This window comes from Mastomys coucha, unplaced genomic scaffold (genome assembly GCF_008632895.1).
Source record: "Mastomys coucha isolate ucsf_1 unplaced genomic scaffold, UCSF_Mcou_1 pScaffold12, whole genome shotgun sequence".
Classification (NCBI taxonomy): Eukaryota; Metazoa; Chordata; class Mammalia; order Rodentia; family Muridae; genus Mastomys; species Mastomys coucha.
In genome coordinates, this window is record NW_022196894.1 from 78,971,221 (window position 1) to 78,978,853 (window position 7,633).

Below are 7,633 nucleotides of genomic sequence, written 5' to 3' on the forward strand. Positions count from 1 at the left end.
GGCATTGCTAAGACTGAAGATGTACACATCCCACTACCACATCCAGATGTGTACAAGTATGTGTTCAATTGACCATGGAGGTGTCAAAATAGTACAGAAAGTAGATCTGGTCTTTGTAAAGTGACTGAGAAAGGAAATAAGTTATTCTGTGATTAGATCCTGAAGACCTAATCTGCACATGAACTCTGGTGGGTCTCAGTTCAGTGTTTGATAAGACTAAGCAAAATTCTACAGTTTGGCACAATGTGACTGAAGTTAGAGTTTTGGAAGGTGGTATGTGGGCTGAGACATATATGGGGACTTTGCCATTCAGCTTGGATAATTTCTAAAGAGGCTTTTGGGTATGATGTTATTTCTTATATAATAAGAATATGGTTAAAATATTAATATCCATAGGATTGGAGGATGTGAATATTATGCATTGAGTTTATTGCTATAAAAATATGAAAATATTACAAAGTATTTATAAAATACAGAGGAAAGTAGGCATTGGTATTTTAACCAGACTATATATACTTTTAAGAAAAAGAAATCTAATATACCTAAATTTTTTCCTTTTAATCCTTAATTCACAAACCAGTCAATCCCGTCCTGAAATTGTGCCTATTATCCATTTTAAATATGTTTATCAGTGTGAATTTATTTCTCTGGACAAATAAAAGTTAATACTGATTCTCATTTTGTAAACTATATACAAAATGAACAGTTTTAAACTTAATTAAACTTAAATACAATGACAATTTTTGCAGTATTATATGCATATGCTATTTGGAATGCTATTTTAAAAGTTTCCTTCAAAATTCACATAATATTTGTTAAAATATTTTTAAAATAAAGTATAAAACAAATGTGAAATTAAAAATGTTTTTTATTTTGTTTAATATTTATTTTGTTTAAGTGTTTAAATAACTTTAAAAATTACATTTACTTTTAAAAATGCATAAAATAGAAGCTGATATCAAAGATTAACCAATTTTTTAATTAATATAGTATAAATATCCAGTTACTGACAAAAGCAATAAAGGCAAAAGAATTACTTAAAGTCTATCTTCTTTGGCAATATAATATGAGCTACTTTCTTCAGCTCTCAAGGCCATCTTTAAAATTCAGTTCTACTTTTCTGTAAAATAATCCATTTCCTTACTGATACATTTGCATAATTAATGTCCCACTCCACAATTTCCATGCACTGATTTTCAAAGACTAATTTCAAAGCTTAGCATTTTATTGCTTCCTGTTCAAGTCTTAGTCTGTCTGTTTGCAAATAAAATTTGCTTCTGATTAACCCCATTTAAACTCCATATTATAGTAAGTGATAATTTATAAAAGATGAACTACACATACCCTTTTTATACAGAATGGTATATTTTAAGGTTAATAATAAAAGTGCATTTAAAGAAGGTCAGAAAACCATGATTCTGGCAAGCTTAATCTCAAGACAACTGTTTGAATATAACTCTCTAAATTTGGCACCAAATATACAAATGGAAATTCACTGTATTAACTTATTAGCTCTAATACTGAATATAATATTAACATAAATTTAAGTTATGATGGATGTAGAAGCAATTATTTTGGACTTACAAAGATATGTCAGTACTTTTTGTTCCTCTTCTGAAATCAGAAACTATAATGTACATTGCAGAACAGGCTGATATTAATACCTGAGTGATACGGCTGACTCATGTTTTTACTTTTATACCCATGTTTTTATTTTGACTCATCAACCTTCATGAATAGCTAGATCGCACTTGCTTAGTGTCTTAGATTTGTGCCATTCCAATCTCCTTGTTCTCTTGCAGCTATGATTGATAACATGATACAACTTTTGATTTACAACTGAATGACAGAGCATGAGATTTCATGTGACTTTCATTAGGATACTGGCAAAATCCCTCTGAGTACATTGTTGACATATATGTAATGTCTTTTCAACATAACATTTTACTTATTTTTATTGATAAAAAGTTTTTTTAATAAACTTTCTCAAAGCAGACTTAATCATGAAACTAGGAATAGCAATCATAACATCTGAATTATATTTTTTCTTTTTTTATTGGATATTTTCTTTATTTACATTTCAAATGTTATCTCCTTTCCCAGTTTCCCCACCAGAAACTCACTATCCCATCCCCTCTTCTATGAGGGTGTCCCTGCACCCACATATTCCTGCCTCCCTTCCCTGGCATTCCCCTACACTGGGGCATAAAGACTTCACAGGACAAAGGGCCTCTCCTCCAACTGACGTCCAACTAGGCCATCCGCTGTTACATACACAGCTGGAATCATGGGTCCCACCATGTGTACTCTTTGGTTGGTGGTTTAGTCCCTGGGAACTCTGGTGGGTTTGGTTAGTTGATATTGTTGTTCTTCCTATGGGGATGAAAACCTCCTCAGTCCTCAGTCTTTTTTCTAACTCCTGCATTGGGGACCCTGTGCTTGATGCTCAGGACAATGTTTTGCTATGAACATCCACCTCTGTATTTGTAAGGCTCTGGAACAGCCTCTCAGGAGTCAGCTATATTAGGCTCCTGTCAGCATGCACTTCTTGGCATCCACAATAATTTCTGGGATGGTTAACTGTATATGAGATAGACCCTCAGGTGGGGAAATCTCTGGATGCCCTTTCCTTCAGTCTCTGCTCCACACTTTGTCTCCATATTTCCTCACATGAGTATTTTGTTCCCCCTTCTAAGAACTGAAACATCCACACTTTGATATTCTTTCTTTTTGAGCATCATGTGGTCCATGACTTTTATCTTGGGTATTCTAAGCTTTTGGGATGATATTCACTTATCAGTGGGTGCATAACATGCGTGATCTTTTGTAATTAAGTTAACTCACTCAGGACAGTATTTCCTAATTCCATCCATTTGCCTAAGAATATTATGTAGTATATATTGTTTTTAATAGCTGAGTAGTACTCCGTTGTGTAAGTGTACCACATTTTCTGTATCCATTCCTCTGTTGAAGGACATCTTGGTTCTTTCCAGTTTCTGGCTATTATAAATAAGGTTGCTATAAACATAATGAAACATGTATATCAATTTTCTAAGCACAAAACTCACACATATTACATACCACAGAATGGCAAAACAAATTAAAATAAAACTGTTATATGAAACTAACATCTCCCAGGTGTATTAAACAAAGAGAACCAATTTTAATAAACTTGAAATAGACTCGCTACAACCTGACTAAAGTAAGTAGTACATTTTTCAATATTCTTTATCTAACACTGTGGCCCATATAAGTATATTGTCTGTTTAATAACATCTTTTATGTAACTACTAAAAAAGCCAATGATAAGAAAAGTAATTGTGAGTATTATGGGAGAATGCAGGAAAATTATTTTAAATGTTGTCTTCCCTTTGGTGGTATCTTCACAGATTCTGGAAAGTTTGCTGTTGAGAAACGTATGCTTAGTCTTCAGAAGACAGAAAAACAACACATAAGCAGGTCAAGTTGAGCTAGTAGATTATCAAGCCTTTGAGAAATGAAGGAAATGCTTTGTATCCACAAGCAACGGAGTTTCCTAACAAATAGTATATGAATTATAGTTGATTAAGTGATCTTGTGGTATGGTAGGGCATTGTTTGGGTATATGCTCTGGAGTGGTAGAGCTAGGTCTTGGGTAGAAATATTTTCAAATGTCTTATAAACTAACAAATTGATTTCCAAAGCAGTTGTACAAGTCTGTACTCCCAACAACAATGCAAAACTGTTCCCCTTTCTCCACATCCTCCTCAGCATGTGCTGGACCTTGAGGTTTTGATCTTGGCTATTTTGAGGTATGTAAGATGGAATCTCAAATTCATTTTGATTTGTGTTTCCCTGATGCCTTATAATGTTAAACATTTCTTTTTTTCTCACTCATTAGAGAGTGCTCTATTGAAAATTCTCTGTTTAGCTCTGTACTCCATTTCTTAACTGGGTTATTCATTTGTTTGGGTTTATCTTTTGGCATCTAATTTATTGAGTTTATTATATATTTTGGATATATATATATATATATATATATATATATATACATATATGTATATATACATGTCTATATTATATATTTTGGATAACTCTTCTGTCAGATATAGGTTGAAAAAACTGGAAACAACATAGATATCCCTCAACTGAAGAATGGATTAAGAAAATGTGGTATACAACTGAATACTATTCCTCTCTTAAAAACAAAGACATAATGAAATTTGCATTCAAATATATGGAACAAGAAAAGATCATGCTGAGTAAGATAACACAGCTTCAGGAAGACATGTAAGGTATGAACTTATAAGTGGACATTAGCTATAAAGAACAGGATAAGAATCCTACAATCCATAGATCCAGAGTAACTATGTAAGAAGGATCCAAGGGAGGAAGCTTGAATTTCACTCAAGGAGAAATAAAATACAAATCGGAGGCAGGCGGAGGGAGGGAACTGGGTCGGAGAGGAGGTTAGGACTGGAACAGAGATGAAGATCAGGTGGTGGTGCACAGGGAAGGAGTGGGGAGATGGTAGGAAGAGAGAACAGAAATCCTTGGACTGAGCATCTCTGTGAGAAGCCAGAGACCTGGGACAGGGAGGCTTCTGGGGAGGGTATGGGGATGACCCTAGCTGAGACACCTAGCAGGTAGCGAAATGGAGACTGAAGTGCCTACTTTCTATAGCCAGGCAGGACTTCCAGTGTTGGGAGGGCCAGGGATACCAAGCCACTCACAAAGCCTTCAACCCCAAGTTTGTCTGGCTTACAAGACATGCAGGGATAAAGATAGAGCAGAGATTAAGGCAATGGCCAACCAATGACTGGCCCACCTTGAGGTCCATCCTATGGGACAGAGCTAACTCCTGACACTATTAATAATACTCTGCTATGGTTGCAGACAGGATCCTAGCATAACTGTCCGCTGAGAGGTTTCACAGAAGCTAATTGAAACAGAGGCAGGCATTTACAGCCAAACATTAGGCAGAGTATGGAGGAGGGGTAAGTCTTGTAGAAGCTTGGTGGATAAGATTGAGAGATCTGGAGGTGTCTAAAAGACCTTCAGAGTCAACTACCCTGGGCCCATAGGGCACACAGAGACTGAACTAGCAACCACAGAGTATACAGATACTGCACCTAGGCTCCCTATACACTTGTAGCAGATGTGTAGATTAGTCTTCATGGAGATCACTTAACAATCAGACCATGGGCTATCTCTGACTCCGTTGCCTGCCTTTGGTTTCCATTATCCTTGCTGGACTGCCTTGTAGAGCCACTGTGGGTGAGGATGTTCTTATTTCTGCTGTGACTTGATGTGCCTGTGTAGTTAGTACAGATGGAGTACTTTCCCTTCTCTGAGGGGAAGAGCAGGGGATAATGTGGAGAGGGGATTATAAGGTTAGGACTAGGAGGAGAAGAGGGAGCATGGTTGTGATCGGGATCTACAGTAAATTAATTAATTAATTAATTAATTAATGAGGAAAAAATTTAAAAAATGTTTGGTATAGTTCTTCAACATATGTATATAAGTGTCAATTTTAGGTATATATACTATATTTTAATGTGTATACATTTATAGTGAAGGAAAATGATAATATTTGAGACTTTCTGGATTTATCATAGAACATAAACTATTAACATATGCTGAGGTTAAATAGAAAACATACTTTTAATTTTAAAGACTATGATTATCAGCCTAGGGGTATAAGGTGGTCCAGTGATGAATGGACAGCCCTGGAGACATGAATATAATAAATATTCTACAGCCTGAGCAGTTATATTTAGAAATATATGTATATGTATATATATATATATGCATATATATATATATTTATATTTATATATATTTTATTTATATATATGTATATATATAAATAAAACTTGTTGAATATATACACACACATTGATACTGATTCAAAATTTATGAAATTCTGTGGAAATGAGATAATGAAATTTTCTGATTCCATATTCAAACCATTTTTAAATTAAGAAAAATAACAGCAACTATACACTTCTTTAGGTACATCTACCCCTTATCACAATATTATTATTTAAGAAAATATGAAATAGTATCTAAATAGGAGGAAATGGTTCTTTTTAAAAATCTTTATAAGACATAAGAAATGATGTTCACATCACACATTTTAATATGTACAGATATAAAAGTAAATGCACCACTTGGACAGACAAGTTATGTTAGTGATGGTGATTTTCCTTAAATTTAAAAACATTATGGCTTGCTTTCTTAGAAACAGGAAAAATCAGGTCTTAGCTAAGAACAGTGGAATTTTCCTGATGAGGTAGTCTGGTCTTAGAAGTGTTTTAGAAAACAAGTAAAGTGCAAAGTTTCACTAAAGTCCCTCAAGTAAAAATGATGTAAGCCCACAGATGACAGTTTAATGGGCTCAGGCAGGAGGATGGGGATACATAATATCAAGATAAATGGTGCTGAATCCCATGGACAGATTCAGTTACTGACTCTACAGATCAATAGTGGCAATCATGATGAGAATTTACTGTTAGGGAAACATATTTTGGTAGTATCTGTGGCTGCCTGACAATGCATATTCAAAAGACAAATTATTTGCCCTGAAATGTTCACCTTGTCACTGATGAGTTTTGTAATTTTTTGAGGTGTACTGAAAACATTGAACCTTTTTTGTTTCAAAAAACTATATTGTAGTGATTATGGTATTACTTCTTAAAGAATTTAGTATCCCTTAAATTATCAAATAATTAGTTTTTAACTCATAATATAATATTAATATTCAATTTGTTTATTTATCTACTTATAATCTAAACACAGTGAAATGTTGATACCTGTATTTAATATTTGCAAAGACAAAACATGACATTGAACAATATGCATTGAAATAAGACTAGAAATGATATATTTTGCTATATTCAGGGAAGATGTCAACCTTGCATAAACTGGACAACACTGCATCTGTTAGCAAAACAGTCATTGACAACTTTGCTTTAAGAAAAATTGCACTTATTGGTATGGAGATTAAAAAAGGAACAATTAATCAAGTGTCAGTTTCTCAGTTTTTAGTGTCCATCTTTCTATAAAATAGCAAAGAGATATTCAGAATTTCATTCATTCAGATTGTCAGTTTCATTTTTTGCATGCATTTGAATTATATGACACTATTACACTGCTATATTAAATAATATTGCCTTCATTTGAATTTGAAATATCTTCTAAAGATTTCATGGAATGAAGCGTGAGTTATTAGTTGGTGGGATTTGGGGGCACTGATTGAATCCTGAGGTCAGAATTGTAATCAACAGACTCTTTCCTTGGCAGATTAAAATTGAATGGTTTTCCAGAAAGAAGACAAATGTCGGTTTTAGAAAATAAGTAAGTTTGGGGAGCTCTTCCTTGTTTCTGGGTAATTCCAGAATGTTGCATGTAATCTGCCTCCTCCACCACATACTCTCTGTCATGACGTTCTGTTATATTACATGTCTCCAAGCACAGGGTCAAGTTACCACAGCCTGAAACAATTGAAGCAATGAATCTAATATACTTTCTTCATTTGAGTTCTTTTTCTTACTTGTATTTTTCAAAATTATATATTTAAAAAGTGATGAACATAAATGTAAAGAACAGTTGAATACATTTCATGAAGCAATTTTTTCTCATCTCATTGATA